Source organism: Euphorbia lathyris, chromosome 7, assembly GCF_963576675.1.
Source record: "Euphorbia lathyris chromosome 7, ddEupLath1.1, whole genome shotgun sequence".
Lineage (NCBI taxonomy): Eukaryota > Viridiplantae > Streptophyta > Magnoliopsida > Malpighiales > Euphorbiaceae > Euphorbia > Euphorbia lathyris.
In genome coordinates, this window is record NC_088916.1 from 31,657,015 (window position 1) to 31,674,821 (window position 17,807).

The 17,807-nt window shown below is 38.2% G+C and overlaps 1 non-coding gene across 1 annotated transcript; it reads left to right on the forward strand.

Annotated features, from left to right (window-relative positions):
- The first annotated feature begins 16,345 nt into the window (after nucleotides 1-16,345).
- LOC136201641 (small nucleolar RNA R71) lies at nucleotides 16,346-16,452 on the forward strand. The gene has a single exon (XR_010673987.1). It is a non-coding gene; the product is annotated as a small nucleolar RNA R71 (small nucleolar RNA).
- Nucleotides 16,453-17,807: the final 1,355 nt, after the last annotated feature.

The following is a 17,807-nucleotide window of genomic DNA, read 5'->3' on the forward strand; positions in this document are numbered from 1 at the left end:
CTTGTCTCTAAACCCTAGTTAGATAGGAATAGGTTACTTAATAGGAATCCAATTCGGAATAGGATTTCTAATTATTATCTTACTATATATCCAATATAATTAGGATAATAATAAATAACCTAGTTAGATAATAATAGGAGTATATTAATCTAATTAAAACTCCTAACTTGATTATCTCTTAATTAATTTAATTTCACAATCCTAATCAAATTAGGAAGAGTGGAATAAATTAATTCCTTCCCTAATATACATAAATTTCGACCCCCTCCTATATGTGGGCCTTATCGGGCTCAATTGGGCTTCCATCTATTAATCATATCCATCTCTTTTTTGTTTCCAAGTCTTATGTGTGATCCATTAGGTCCTTACTACTTCTGGCCGTATGCAACTATTAAGTTAATTTCTTCAAGAATTATATTTAATCCTTGCATAACGGAATGATGAACAGAGCATGTTATCGGCATGTCCATAATCATTCCCCCAGAGTCCGTTAAGAAGACAGGTTGATTCTGCCGTTAACCCTTCCGTATTAGTTACAGTATAATTCGATCCTTTATCAACTACATCCTTGAACTGAATCTTATGACTATGGATGATGTCAAGTCACATATAGCGAGACGTTCGTTTTACTTGTACAGGCCGAGTCAACTCAAATAGATAGGTTAAGTGAAATCTGTATTTCTACTCTTAAGTTATCACCTTGCAAGGATTTAGAGTCGAGTCTTCCACAAGCGATCATTGGACATATCTCCCATTCGTCGGGAGTGATAAATGCTCAATCCAATGTATAACTACCCTGACATTACCTCCTGTGACACCCAACCTTTGCAGTTCACACCCCAGAGTCATCTCTGTTAAGGATCGTGGGACCACGCGATCAAAGTCTCACATTCAGTAATTCAGGATGACCAATTAACATTCCTTTGAGTCTGAGGATTATTTATACCTATTAATACCAATGAGATGAACAGGTGACAAGGACGAATCTACCCATCCTGTTATCTCAAATCGGATCCCCAATCCCGATGAACGACGTTTCATCGGATCTATGTAACTGTCCAGATATCTATATATATGAAGCTTGTGAGTTCAGCTTTCTGTCGGACAGAAGACATTGTTACATACAAGTCTCAACAGTGATATATCAATCCTAAACATATCACTTGACTTGGGGTGGTTTTAAGTTTATTAGTTTATTATAAAGTTTTGTCTCACTTCATGCTTGTATGAACACTTTATAATCACTTTAAACAAACTTACGGATTTCCTTTTATTAGACTTTATTTAGTGCTTTAAAAGGGATTGCCTTTATATAGTTATAAAACATATATCTTATTAAAACAAATGATATAAAGAACAATTCATTTACAATAAGTTTGTATCCTGCAACAATTGACTATAGGACACTAACCCCAACAATTACTGCCCCTAACTAAGACAGAGTTTCAGCAGTCTAAAGATGCAGAGACCCTGAAGTTATCTCTTAACTTCCTTTACCATTTGATATCGATATTATAAACTAGAGGCATGGCGGCTGTCATCCTCTCCGATGTTTATGATATTTCTTGATCTTAAGTAGATTGATGAAACAGATAAGTAAACTACTTATCAGGGTGTGGCCACACACTTATCAAGTGGCCTGTGATATCATCTCACTATTACATGAGTGGTAATTCCATCACTTCAATATCAATACCAATGTGTTCACATGTTCACCCAATCATATCCGTATTTAGCATCCGGTTACAGACCTGTTAGGCGTATGTCAAAGTGAACCGGATCCCATATTGATATTATAATGAAATCTGGTCTGAAGATAGTTAGAGACCTACTTAAGAAAACTAATGACACAACCACCATGTAGTTTTCTCAGGCGGATCGATCCAGTCACATGTATACAACATGTACCCATATTCACAACTAATTTATCAAGTGCTATGGCTGTTGGTCCCGTGTGATTAGTTCCAAGGGAGGGTTAGGAACTAATATAACTTTTTTTCGTTTTAATTAATGTGCTGACTTAGTTATTTGGTGAGTTTGTCAACTCAGCTTTTGGTCGGCTTGGCCAGATATGTTTCAAGACAGCTTTGGCCGGATATTGACTAATGCTGTTTTACTTGTAAGTTAGATATTGACACTCTTGGAGGTCAGCTTCTAACTCAGCACTTGAAATTACTCAGAGTCAACTTTAAACAATTTTATATGCTGAGTAAACTTCACACACAACACATGCAAATATATATATTGAGAGAGGGTTAGAGATTACTCAGTATCACTTATCCTGGTTCGGCCTCTCCGCCTACGTCCAGTCCCCAGAGTCCTCCGGGCTTTTAGAATTCAATACTGAGCTCTTTAAAGGTAGAGCACAAACCGATTACAAGGCAGTTGAATATGCAAGAGTACCTTCCTCTATTCGTCTACTCAACTCCTACTAAGTGCTACAACCCAGCACCTAGATTTCTCTACCACTAAATGTTTACAACCAAACACTCAGCACAACACTCTCAATGTTACAATTGATAATCACTTGTTCCTTTTCAAATAAAGAACACTTTAGAAGATTACAAGTAATCACTCTAGAATTTACACAAAGAATGGAAGATGAGTGTAAGATCTCTTTTTGTATCTAAGTGCTTTTGTATCTTTTCTCTCTTGTACTTTTTGTTTTTGTCAATCGGCAATGATCCAAGGATTTTGATTGTCCTTATATAGGAGAAAATCTGGAATCAGATCATTTTGAAATGATGTAGCCGTTAATGTTAAAACGGCTCTTTTAGGAGACAGCATCTGGTCAGCTTCAGAATTCTCAGGCCAATCCTTTTCCTCTGATTTCTTCAGATGCCAGGTTTGTCACTATCTTGCAGACTTGTCTTTTTGCCAGTTGTCCTTTACCAATAATCCATTGACCCATACATCTCGGAATGTGTCTTTTACGTATTTCAAAGGTTTCAATTATTGGCGCAGAGGGTCGGCAATCTTTGTCGTCTTGCAAGCAACTCTTTCATGCTGTCCTGAGGATTCACTCAGCTTTGTTCATTGTCTTTGGCAACTTCTATGCTGAGTTATGTTTTAGTTAGCTCATCTTCGTAAGACAGTTGTTAAGACGGCTTCTCATGCTGAGTTCTATCTCACTTAGTTCTGTTGGATTTTAAGCCTCAATCTTTTGATGCTGGGTTCGTTTCCACTCAGCTTGATCATGAGACTTCTATACTGAGTATTATTCCGCTTAGCTTATTCTGTCATCTCATGCTGACTTTGTCCTGTTTTACTTTTATATCTATTTATATTTATACTCAACATTGAACAAACGGATTAGTACAATTAAAATAAAGCACTTAAATTTAATTGTCTCTTAATCATGGATGATTTTGTCAAATCAAAATCTTGTGGAAAGGTGTTTCAACAAACTCCCCCATTTTGATGTTGGCAAAATACATGATTATGGAACTCAGTTTTGAAATTCCCCATGATTGAATTATTTTTCATATTTCTGAAATTGCTCCCCCGAAAGGGTTGCATCTATTAATTCACCTCTAAACCTTCCAAGATTTAATTGAGACAAATTAAGGATATTTGTATTGACTAGATTCAGTCCTAGGCATAAAGTTCTAATTTAGACGAGTCTATGTCAGCTTTCAGAAATGCTTGAGTACTCAGTTTGATTGATTTGTTTTTATGTATACTGAGTATGTTTCATTATTATTTGTTTGTTCAATTTGGACAGATCATCATTGGTATTAAGACAAGTTGGATATTAAGACAAGTTGGATAAAGTGATGCTTATCATTCAGCAAGAAATATAAATATTAAACACAAGTGAAGTATGGGCTAGGTTCTAAGCTTTGGACTAGACTACTTCTTTTTCTTCGGATTGACTTGAGCTTGGTGATCAGCTTGAGACTTGCCTTTTCCTTTATCTTTACTCCCTGATGCACCACCGGCGTGCTGAGTTCCATCTTGACTTTTCTCCCCCGTTTTTCCATCATCGGGAGGAGGAGGAATGAAAGTATCATTTCTAGCAACACTAGACAGAGCGTTTGAATAATGCTTCAACCTTCGTGTACTCTCACTTAAGCCATCAATAACTGGAACACTGTCATCTTGAACAGTTCGAGGAACCCATAAGGAGCTGCTCAGCATGCTGATGAGACATTCATGAGATTTGCTGATCCAAGAGATGGACGTAGTAAGCTGAGCAAAGGATTGATGGTACATCTTGAGCAGAGCTGAGTCGTAGAATTGTCTTTGAGCATTTGTGTAGCGGACTGAGCGAAGGATGGATTGTGAGAAGCTCAGAAGGGTTTCATGAGTGATGGGGTCAACATCCATCTATGCTTTGTTGACGTTGAGTAGACTTACCGCTTCACTCAGTTGGTCAATTGTACACTGAGAAGAAGAAGAAACTAACTCACGTGTACAAGTAAGATCAGCAGTCAGCTTGGCGAAGCATTCTTGCAACTCGGCAGATGTGGCAGATTCAGGATTTCCCGTAGACCGTAGATGGGTCATCTCTGCAGTCAGCTTAGCAAAGTGTTGGGTTAACTCAGCTGAAGTGACATATCCTGGATTGACCACAGAGAGAGTGTTGATTTTTCCTTCAAGCGAATCCATGTGATTTACCATGAGAAGTAGCAGCTCGGTCAGCTTCGCAATTTGGTCTTGCTTGGGCTGCTGTGTTTGAACTGATGTCATAACACTTATAAGATCCTTGAGCCCCTTGATTTCATTAAGAAGTTGAGCGATGGATGAGATGTTAGATGACTCAGGATGAACAGACCCAGTAGCATCAGAAGTGTTGAACTCCTGGAGAAGGGATTGAGCAGTTTCTACGATGCGACGGCCAGATTGAGTTGCACTTAGATAAGCAAATTGACCAGCTAGATTTGACTCAGAAGCAGGTATGGAAGTTGAGCTGGATGGTGGTGGAGTTGGCTGCTTATCAGCTTGAGTTGAGTGATCAACAGTTGGTCCTTGAGGTAATTCAGTAGCAGGAGCTGAGTGTTCTTTATGAGGTGGAAATTGAGCAGGTGGATTCATGGTTTGATCTCCTTTTTTAGTAGTTATGACTTCGAGTTCTTGCTCGGTAGATTTTGGATCCTCTGGAGTCTTGGCTTGTTCCTCAATATGAGTAACAGAGGCTTGATTTTTGGCCGGTTCTTTAGGAGGAGACTCTACGGTGTGGGAGAAGTATTCAAACTGAATATCAGACAGATCGGTGATTGGGTCTAGAGGCGGAGAATCTATGAGTAGATCAATAACTGGTCCCTTGAAGGCCTTCTTCTTGAGCCTTTTGAATGACTTAGCTTTAGGAGGAGACGGGTCAGCTTGAATATCATCTGGACTTTCATGTTGTGTGAGCCTCTCCTCTTGCTGATCATCTCCTTCTTGTTCAGTATCTTTCGCTTGATGTTGCTCAACATCATCTGACTCAGTATGAACTTCTTCCACAACATCAGGCTGATTGACATCCTGTCGCCGTTCTTCCTCTTCTTCTGTTTGCTCAACTGGAGTTTTCTCCATGTCAATTCCAAGACCTTGAGCGTAGTGTGACTTGGGTGGCACAACCTAATCAATGGGATCAGCTTCAACAATATTCAAGCCAGAACTTCGACGCTTCTTCTTTAGAGGTTGTTCTGGGGTGTCATCACTTTCTTCTTCGGGCTCAACTTGCCCTTTTCTTTTCTCTGCTGACCTAGGTGTAACCTGAGGTTGGTCAGTATCAACGTTCTTGCCCTTAGCCATGGCCCGCTTCTTCTTTGGGACGACAGAGATGTCCTTTGTGCATGTTTCAAGTGCTTTCCTCTTCTTCGTTGCCTTTGGTGACTCAGCAGGGACTTCCTTCCCTTTCTTAGGTTCAACTTCTGGCTCAGCATCGTTTTCTTCCTCATCTTCCTCAGCACCTTCAATTCCCTTTAAAGGTTGGTTGAATAACAACCCAAACAGCAGAGCCGCGGTTATTTCTGTCCCCAAACTCTTAGTCTCAGTGATTGTCTCTATTTTGTGATCTTCAAGGATTTTGGTGATTAGAGAACCTAGTCTAAGTTTCTTACCTCCACGTTGAAGTGCACCAACCAGAAACACAGGCATATTGAGTGGGCTGTAGGTCAGCATGTGCCATATAAAGCACTGCTCGAAGTTGGAGGCTGACGAGGCTGAGCTGAGTTTAGGGAAGATGAAGTTGGTCAGTATGTAGTGTGCCATCTTCTGGTTTTATCCCATACAGGTACTGGGTATCTCTCCTTTGTGGTTTTTGGGTTTGCATAATCCCTTAACATGATCAAGCTTTTCCTTTGTTGTTCTAAACTCAGTCCCTTCTTCTGGCAGATTTAGCAGAGTTGCCAAGTAGGATGGTGTGATTGTTATCTTGTGGCCCTTGACATGGGTTTCCAAGTAGTCCGCATCGTCTTCATCCACAACCAGACCGGAGTAAAATTCCCTAACCAGGCGAGGATAGGTAGTTCCGGGGAGAGAGAAAAGGCCTGCCCAATCGTTTTTCTCAATCCACTCACAGAATGGTTTCTCGGCGGTGATGAAGCTGGGAGAAAACCACCGGCATTTTAGGACTTCGAGATTGTTGACTTTCTTGTGAACCTTTACCATGGTTCTAGCCTTGGGTTTTTGTTGTTTCGAGGAGCTTGTTGGGTCAGCTTGAGGCTTTTTGTTAAGAACATGGGATTTGGGATTTTCATCGGAGTGATGTTTGCCGGAATCACCACCGGAGACATTTTGAGGGTTCGACATTTTCTTTCTCAGAGATTCTTAGGAATTTTGAATTTTAGAGAGAGTGGGGTTAGAATGCCAAAAGATTCAAGTGTAAAGAGGGTTAAGTGGGAAATCTTCCACTATTTAAAGAGATTGAAATCGATCCTATTCGTTGAACTAGCCGTTTCACCTTGGGACATTCAATCGATAGAGATTCTGTCATTTATGACACATTCGGCGCATGGGTTTTCCCATTATTGCTTGAGTTATCCTGGGTGCTATTTATTACACGTGTTAGCGTTTAATGGTGCAAGTGGGTTTTAACTCAGCTTTGCTAGAATTCGAAACATTTGTGATACTGAGTACCTAGTTCTATGTAAATGAAGTTCTTCTCTTAGTAACTTAGCATGGGATAATCACTTCAACATGTGTATCTACTCAGCATAGGGTGATTACTCAGCATGTGTATCTACTCAGGATAATCACTTAACATGTATACTAACTCAGTACGTAGTAGTTACTAATTTTGAATTAACTCAGCATGGCAATCACTCAACGTTCAAATTTTCACATAGAATTTACAGAAGAGGATTAGACATACCGATAGCTTCCCTTAGTATGTTGAATTGTTCACGAGCCAATGGCTTGGTGAAGATATCTGCAAGCTGTTCATCTGTTGGCACATAGGTCAGCTTGATCTCACCTTTTAGTACGTGATCTCTGATGAAGTGGTGCCTTATGCTGACATGCTTCATCCTGCTGTGTTGGATTGGATTCTTGGACAGATCAATGGCACTTTTGTTGTCACATTTGATCTCTATTGTTTCAGTTTTTACTCCATAATCCTCAAGCTGCTGCTTAATCCATAAAACTTGTGCAACACAGCTTCCAGCAGCTAAGTACTCAGCTTCATTTGTAGACAAGGCTACTGATGACTGCTTCTTGCTGAACCAAGATACTAGACAGCTTCCAAAAAAATGACATCCTCCTGAAGTACTTTTACGTTCTAGCTTATCTCGTCCATAGTCAGCATCAGTATATCCAATGAGTGTGAAGTCATTTGAGGTTGGATACCATAAACCTGCATCAACTGAGCTTTGCAAATATTTAAAAAATTCTTTTTACAGCAACTAGGTGAGATTCCCTGGGGTCAGCTTGATATCTTGCACAATAACATACTGAGTACTGTATATCAGGTCTACTAGCCGTGAGATAAAGTAAGGAGCCTATCATACCTCGATAAAGTTTACTATCTATTGACTTACTCTTCTCATCTTTGCATAGGACAGTATCAGTACCCATTGGGGTTGATATGGGTTTGCAGTCTTCCATATCGAATTTCTTTAACATTTCTTTGGTGTACTTGGATTGACTTATGAAGATGCCATTCTTACCTTGCCTAATTTGAAGTCCAAGGAAGAAGTTGAGTTCACCCATCATGGACATCTCGAACTCAGTTTGCATCTGTTTGCTAAATTCTTTACACAAAGATTCGTCAGTAGCACCAAATATTATATCATCTACATATATTTGTGCAAGTAGGGTATGTTTACCCTTTTTCTTAATAAACAAGGTTGTGTCAGCTTTTCCCCTGACATAGTTCCTGGTCAGCAGGAAGTTGGTCAACCTCTCATACCAAGCTCTTGGAGCTTGCTTTAGGCCGTACAAGGCCTTTTTGAGTTTATAAACGTGGTTTGGAAATTTTGGATCTTCAAATCCAAGAAGTTGATTAACATATACCTCTTCGTTTATGAAACCATTAAGAAATGCACTTTTAACATCCATTTGGTATAACTTAAAGTTCATGAAACTAGCATAAGCACACAATATACGTATTGCTTCCAACCTAGCAACTGGTGCAAAAGTTTCTCCATAGTCAATACACTCTTGCTGACTATATCCTTGGGCTACAAGTCGAGCCTTGTTTCTTATTACGTTTCCGTGCTCATCTAGTTTATTTCTAAATACCCACTTGGTTCCTATAGGCTTTTGATTCCTAGGTTTAGGTACTAAATCCCATACCTCATTCCTGGTGAATTGATCAAGTTCTTCTTGCATAGCATTGATCCAATATTCATCGTGCTCAGCATCAGCAAAGTTCTTTGGCTCATGCATTGAGACGAATGCTACGTTGCTGAGGAACTTCCTAAGCTGATCTCTAGTCATCAACTTGTTGTCAGCAGCATCAAGAATAGACTTTTCTGAGTGTCCTCTTGGGATTTTTATTTCCTTAGGTAGTGTTGAGTTGTTTGGAACAGGTGTTTCTACAATCTCTACAGGAATAGACTGGTCAGCAAATGTAATTTCAACTTCTTGCTCACCTTTGGTCAGTCCTTGTATTGATGATTCAGAGGCTCCATTTTGATCAACAGAAGCTGAGTTTGGTTCATCTTTAGTGAGCTGAGTTGACTTTCCTACAGGGTCAGCTTCATCGAACTCAACATGGACAGACTCTTCTACAACCTGAGTTCGTTTATTATAGACTCTATATGCTTTACTGTTTGTTGAGTACCCTAAGAAGATTGCTTCGTCAGCTTTAGCATCAAATTTTGCAAGATTGTCCTTTGTATTGAGTATAAAGCATTTACACCCAAAGGCACGAAAGTACCCAATGTTGGGCTTTTGTCCTTTCCAAAGTTCATATGGGGTTTTCTTAAGTATAGGTCTAACTAGAGCCCTATTAAGTATGTAGCATGCTGTGTGGACAGCTTCACCCCAGAAGTACTTTGGGAGCCTGTTTTCACTTAGCATGGTTCTAAAAATTTCGACAATAGTTCTATTCTTCCTTTCAACAACCCCATTCTGTTGAGGTGTTCTAGGAGCAGAGAAATTATGGTCAATACCACTGGTTTCACAGAATTCGTCAAACTGTTGGTTTTTGAATTATCCACCATTGTCACTTCTAATATGAGCTACTTTTAGGTCTTTATCAATTTCAAGCTTTTTAATCAATGTGGTGAACATCTCAAATGTTTCATCCTTGCTACTCAGCAAGATGATCCAAGTGTACCGAGAGAAATCGTCTACAATGACTAAGGAAAATTTCTTACCTCCCAAGCTGAGTGGCTGGATAGGTCCGAAAAGATCCAAGTGTAGTAATTCCAGTGGTCTCTTGGTTGAGACAATATTTTTACTATGAAATGACTTTTTAGTTTGTTTGCCTTGCTGACAAGCTTTACACAGTTGATCTTTTTCAAATTTTAATTTGGGTAATCCCTCAACTAATTGCTTTCTAGCTAATTTGGCAAGAAGGTCCATGCTGACATGCCCAAGTCTTCTATGTCATAGCCAGGAGTTATCCTCTTTAGACACCAAGCATATGTTTTTGGAAAACTGTTTTTCTAAATTTAGCATGTACACATTTTCTACACGAGGGGCAGTTAAAATTAATTCATTTGTATTTCCCTCGAGTATTTGACACTTGGTATTATCAAATACAACCTTTCTACCACTTTTGCAAAGCTGAGCTACACTTAGTAGATTGTATTTGAGACCTTTGACTAAGGAGACAGACTCAATAGTTGGGTTACCTCCGATAGTACCTGAGTCGACTATCTTACCCTTCTTATTGTCTCCGAAGCTTACACTTCCTCCTCGTTTAAGCTCTAGTGTGATGAATTGTGTTTCATCACCTGTCATGTGTCTTGAGCATGCGCTGTCTATATACCAAAGTTTTGACTTCTCCACGCATGTCAAGCTGACCTGCATTTTAAACTATTCATCTTTAGGTACCCAATTCTTTTTGGGTCCTTTCTTGTTAGTATAAACAGGTGCAAAGTCATATTTCAGTTTGTGACGACATACTTTTATAGTGTGGCCATTTTTACCACAAAAGTCACAATAACTTACTCTTTGAGGGTGATGCTGAGTGTGGTCAGCATTGTTATGTTGAGCGTGCCAACATACCTTAGTGGTATGTCCTTTTCTTCCGTAGAAGTCACATTGGACATTCCGCTTATTGAACCAACACACATCTTTTGTGTGTCCCCTTTTCCCGCAACAGTCACACTGGGTGAACTGTTTATGCTGACTAGTACTTCAGTACTCAGCATGGGATTTATGTTTATTTGAGCCTTTTACTTGACTCTGTAGGGTTGTAACGTCCTTTCTAAGTTTCTTTGACTCAGATTGAACCTCCGTGACAAACTTATGCATTATTTGAATGTTGCTATGTAAGTCTGCATTGTCTTGGAGGAGATATCTGAGGTCACTCAACTTGACCTCTTCAATCTCGTCACACCGCCTGCTGAGTGATTTGATTTTCTTGTTACACTTTTTAGTTAGTGTATATAAATCACTCAAGGCATTTACCATTTTGTTTCTAAGCAAAAGTAGGGATGTTACCTCATTGTTGTGTTCCTCCTGGTCAGTTTCATCAGAGAGATCAGCTTGCTCAGATTGAGAGTGATCAACATCATCGGCCATGAAGCATATGTTTGCCGTTTCATTTGCATCAGCTTCAGATGATGTTGACTCATCACTGTCACTCCATGTTGCTACCATTGCCTTCTTGTTTCCCTTTTTATCCCTTTTTAGGTTTGGGCAGCTTGACTTGATGTGCCCAGTTTGGTGGCACTCAAAACATGTGACAGACTTGGAGCTGTCCTTCTTATATTTGTCACTGGACTCAGCTTTGTACCTATCACCTCTCTTGTATGGCCGTTTGCTGTTTCTGTCATTTCTTCTGAACAACTTCTTCATCTTTCTAGTAAACATAGCCATTTCCTCATCATCAGTTGACTCAGCTTCTGTGGAGTCAGCTTTCATCACTAGTGATTTCTGTTTCTTATCTTTGGACTTTTCTTTAGCTTCAAAGTTTTTCATAGAGATTTCATGGGTCAGCAAGGATCCGATCAGCTCATTATATTTGTAGGTAGTCAAGTCCTGAGCTTCTTCTACAGCTCTTTTCTTTGCTTGCCAGCTCTTAGGTAGACTTCTCAGAATTTTCTTCACCTGTTCCTCTTCAGTGAAGTTCTTTCCAAGTCTTTTGAGCTCATTTATGATGTTGGTGAATCTTGAGTTCATTTCTGAGATGTCTTCGTTCTCATTCATCTCGAACAGCTCGTAGAGTGTCATATGCTGATTGACTTTGGACTCCTGAACCTTACTTGTGCCTTCATAAGTCACTTCCAACTTCTTCCAAATCTCCTGTGCTGACTCACATCCTGAAATCTTATTGTATTCTGCAGCATCTAAAGCACAGTGAAGCATATTTATAGCAGAAGCATTATTTTGTAATTTTCTGAGGTCATCCTCTGTCCACTCAGCTTCGCTTTTAACAATTTTCTCATTGTTAACAGTTTTATATGGCACATGTGGACCTTGGACAATTGCAATCCATGCACTCATGTTTGTGGCTTGAATAAAGTTTTTCATCCTATTCTTCTAGAATGTATAATTAGATCCAAAGAATAGGGGAGGTCTAGTGATTGATAATCCCTCAGGGAGTATCTGTGTTGTTTGGTTCCCTGGAAGGAAACGAGTGCTATTCTCAGCCATTTATGGGGATCCGCTCAAGATAGTTATATCTTTGAGTAGTGAGCTTAGTCTATGATACCACTTGTTGGTCCTATGTGATTAGTTCCAAAGGGGGGTTAGGAACTAATATAACTTTTTTTCGTTTTAATTAATGTGTTGACTTAGTTATTTGGTGAGTTTGTCAACTCAGCTTTTGGTCAGCTTGGCCAGATATGTTTCAAGACAGCTTTGGCCGGATATTGACTAATGCTGTTTTACTTGTAAGTTAGATATTGACACTCTTGGAGGTCAGCTTCTAACTCAGCACTTGAAATTACTCAGAGTCAACTTTAAACAATTTTATATGCTGAGTAAACTTCACACACAACACATGCAAATATATATATTGAGAGAGGGTTAGAGATTACTCAGTATCACTTATCCTGGTTCGGCCTCTCCGCCTACGTCCAGTCCCCAGAGTCCTCTGGGCTTTTAGAATTCAATACTGAGTTCTTTAAAGGTAGAGCACAAACCGATTACAAGGCAGTTGAATATGCAAGAGTACCTTCCTCTATCCGTCTACTCAACTCCTACTAAGTGCTACAACCCAGCACCTAGATTTCTCTACCACTGAATGTTTACAACCAAACACTCAGCACAACGCTCTCAATGTTACAATTGATAAACACTTGTTCCTTTTCAAATAAAGAACACTTTAGAAGATTACAAGTAATCACTCTAGCATTTACACAAAGAATGGAAGATGGGTGTAAGATCTCTTTTTGTATCTAAGTGCTTTTGTATCTTTTCTCTCTTGTACTTTTTGTTTTTGTCAATCGGCAATGATCCAAGGATTTTGATTGTCCTTATATAGGAGAAAATCCGGAATCGGATTATTTTGAAATGATGTAGCCGTTAATGTTAAAACGACTCTTTTAGGAGACAGCCTCTGGTCAGCTTCAGAATTCTCAGGCCAATCCTTTTCCTCTGATTTCTTCAGATGCCAGGTTCGTCATTATCTTGCAGACTTGTCTTTTTGTGCCAGTTGTCCTTTACCAATAATCCATTGACCCATACATCTCGGAATGTGTCTTTTACGTATTTCAAAGGTTTCAATTATTGGCGCAGAGGGTCGGCAATCTTTGTCGTCTTGCAAGCAACTCTTTCATGCTGTCCTGAGGATTCACTCAGCTTTGTTCATTGTCTTTGGCAACTTCTATGCTGAGTTATGTTTTAGTTAGCTCATCTTCGTAAGACAGTTGTTAAGACGGCTTCTCATGCTGAGTTCTATCTCACTTAGTTCTGTTGGATTTTAAGCCTCAATCTTTTGATGCTGGGTTCGTTTCCACTCAGCTTGATCATGAGACTTCTATACTGAGTATTATTCCGCTTAGCTTGTTCTGTCATCTCATGCTGACTTTGTCCTGTTTTACTTTTATATCTATTTATATTTATACTCAACATTGAACAAACGGATTAGTACAATTAAAATAAAGCACTTAAATTTAATTGTCTCTTAATCATGGATGATTTTGTCAAATCAAAATCTTGTGGAAAGGTGTTTCAACAATGGCTAGTATCAATTACTACCATACAGTCATCGAATATACAAGTCCATGGTCCTAATCATTCCCATGATAGAATAGACTTGGGATATGGTTTTACGATTATGAATCAATGGATTCTCTATTCATATTATAGCACAAGATGTAAATGAACTAGATTAATGCCTTTATTAATGTAACACAAATAGTGCATCTATGCAAGAATAATCAAAAAGCATAATACAATATACATGAACCAATGCCTAAGAACTAGGGCACACCAACAGAAAAGTTGTTGGTGCATTACATAGACCAAAAGGCATTCTCCTATATGCAAAGGTTCCATAAGGACATGTGAAGGTTGTTTTATCTTGGTCATCCGGGTAAATATATATTTGAAAGAATCTGGAATAACCATCGAGAAAACAATAAAATGCATGACCGGCTATCCTTTCGATCATTTGATCAATGAAAGGTAGAGAAAAATGATCTTTCCTGGTTGCTTTGTTTAGGTTCCTAAAATCTATACAAACCCTCCAACCGGTGGTGGTTCGCGTAGGTATTAATTCACCTTCGTCATTCCTTACTACAGTTATGCCTCCCTTTTTAGGTACACAATGGATTGGACTAACCCATTCACTATCCAAGATAGGGTAAATGATTCCATTGTCTAGAAGTTTAGTAATCTCATTTTTTACTCCTTCCTTCATGTTCGGATTTAGGCGTCTTTGCCTATCCGCTTTAGGTGGCTTATCTTCTTCTAAGTGAATTCTGCGCATTACAATACTAGGATTAATTCCTTTTAAGTCTGAAATTTGCCATCCCATACTTCCTATCCTATTTCTAACAACTTCTTTTAATTTCTCTTCTTGATCTTTAGTTAACTTGTTAGAGATTATTATAGGAAGAGTATCGCCTTCGCCTAGGAAAGCGTACCTTAAATGGTTTGGTAACTCTTTAAGTTCTAACTTAGGGGGTTCTACAATTGAAGGCGGAACTGGTCCATCTTCTCGAATCAAAGGCTCTGGGTACTTATCTTATAATTCTTCTCCCACAATGGGTTCTATTATTTCTTCTCTTTGAACAATATCATTGACACATTCTTCGACCAAATCAAGTTTCATACAAACGAATTCTTCTATAGGATACTTCAACGATTTGTTCATATTCAACTCAATCTTCTCTTCACCTATTCTCAAAACGAATTTTCCTTCTGATACATCGACTAATGCACGTCCCGTATTCATAAACGGTCTACCAAAAATTAGTGGACAATTAACGTCATATGCAAAGTCTAATATAACGAAATCAGTAGGAAAAATAAACTTATCAACTTTAACTAAAACATCCTTAATTATACCATATGGTTTCTTAGTGGTTTGATCCGCTAATTGCAAAACCATGTTGGTACGCTTGATATCTTCTTCTAAACCTAATTTCTTAAAAATAGACAATGGCATTAAGTTGATGCTTGCTCCTAAATCACAAAGACAACTTGGGAATTCAATGTCTCCCAACTTACACGGGATGGTGAAACATCCAGGATCCTTGAGTTTAGTGGGCAAATTCCTCGACACTATTGAACTACAGTCTTCTGTTAACGATATGGATGAAATTCCTTCCCAACTGATTTTCTTAGAAATCAAATCTTTTAAAAACTTACCATAGTTAGGAATTGCGTTATCGTATCCATAAACGTTAAATTTATATGCAAATTTTTAAGTTTGTCCAAAAACGTTAAAAGTTGGTTGTCATAGTCCTTATTTCGGACTTTATGTGGAAAAAGTGGTTTGGGTACAAAAGTTTTTGTACTTGCATCTAGTAGAATCTCCGGGCATTTCCGGACCTAAGTAATTTTTTCCTGAACGAATAGTGATAACCTTTACATGCTCTTTCGGATTTTCTTCCGTATGGCTGGGAAGACTTCCCTCTTTTCAGGATGGAATTGATTTAGCAATTTGTCCTATTTGAACCTCCAAATTATGGATGCTAGACGAGTGGTTTTTAATTAATTGATCGAATTTAGTCTCGATGCGTTTAAAACCATCATCGTGGCTACTTACTTTACCACTGATAGCGTCTATAAATTTGTCGATTTTAAAAGATAAAGTGCTAATCGTATCTCTTGACTGATTTTGATAATTATTAGTACGATTTTGATTAGCACTGGTATTGTTATTGTCTTTCCAATTAAAGTTAGGATGATCCCTCCATCCAGAATTATAAGTACTAGAATAAGGATTATTAGTTTGGTTTTGCCCTTGGACAAATTTACCTGTTCAATCTCATCCATACCTTCGTAATCCACATCCGTTGGGATTGGATTACCATTAGTATCGCACGGTGCCATAAACCTTTCAATTTTGTGCGATAAGGCAGACAATTGGGCTTGTAACATCGCGACTGGATCGAGATTCACTATACCTTTAACTGGTGATGTGGTTGAGGATGATGGTTTCTCCATTGGTATGTGTCCACATTCTTCGGGCCACATACTACTATTGATTGCCATTTCCTCCAAAAGTTCTCTCGTTTGGGCGGATGTCTTCTTCATAAATAACCCTCCCCACATAGAATCTAATGAACCTCTAGTTGTAGGATTTATTCCATTATAAAATATTTTCATTAAAAGTGCATCAAGCAATTGGTGATGTGGGCATAAACGTTGAAGTTCCTTAAAACGTTCCCAAGCCTCATAAAGAGTTTCATTATCATTTTGTGTAAAAGATGTTAACTCTTTTATGACTCTTGCTGTTTTTGCTAAAGGGAAATTTTTTGATAAAAACGCTTGGGCTAATTGGTCCCAAGTTCCGAATGTTGCGGCTGGCATAGAAGTTAACCAAACTTTGGCTCTATCCTTCAAAGTGAAAGGAAAGAGTCGAAGTTTAATCGCTTCGGCTGGCACATCGGTCATTTTGAAATTTTCACAAATTTCTAAGAAATTTGTCAAATGGGTGTTTCGGTTTTCGTTAGGTAGTCCATAAAATGTCACATTGTTTTGTAACATATTAAGCAAAGCTGGCTTAATTTCAAATTGGTGTGCTACTATTTGGGTTCTAACTATGCTACTGGTTACACCGACCACTCCTGGCCTAGCGTAATCCATGAGTGTGGGTGGATCTGCCATATTTTCTGGCTGTGAATTTTGTTTTTCTTTTTGTTTCTTGTTTTTCTTTTTCTTCTTAATTGTCTTTTCAATTTCTGGATCTAATGGGTTTGGTGGAATGCCCGAACTTCGAGAACTGCGCTTGAACTTGAAATTTTTGCATGAACCGAAACTACCTTCAAAACAGAATTGAAAAATAAATATGTAAGTAAATTAAAATAAATAAAATATAAAAGTTAAAGTAAGTATGTATAAACCTAGATTCGAAATAAAACACGAAAAATCTAAATTTTTGTAAAAAAATTTGGCGTTCCCCGGCAACGGCGCCAAAAACTTGTTGAGCGATTTCCGCAAGTGCACGGTTTCGCTTGTAGTAATAAAAAGATATCGATCCAATATGGAACGTTTTTTCACAAAAACTTATTTTGATATAGTTTAAATACGTCTTTAGGTTTATTTAATAGAAAATCGTTAATTGAATTTGGGTTTTGAGATTGAATTAATAAGAATCAGATTAGAATTATAAGTCAGAATGTTAGAAATCAATTCTGTCTTGAGATTAAATTACAAGACAGAAACATTTAGCGTTTAAAAATAAGAGAAGAGTTGTACTCGTTTGCATTAAGCAAAGATACCAACTTTAAACTTTGTAAAAATTATAAGTGTGTAATAAATGTAAATTCTTTCAATTAGAAGGCTTTGAACCGTAGAGAATCCCCCTAATGTTGAGTAGATTTCTAACTTAACCAAGTTTATACTTATTTCCGATAAGCCGACCCAACGATCATATCATCCATAGATACTAACTTGTTCAAGTGTTCAACAAAGTTTCCTTGTAAAGATATGAATTAAACTCGTTTTAATGAAAACACCAGAACCTTACTTCGGATCGATTACCAAAGTAACTACATAAAAATATATTGAATTGCATGAACTTTTGTTAGATGAATTGTGAATTGATACAAGTTCACAGAAAACAAAAGGCATGGAAGCATTCA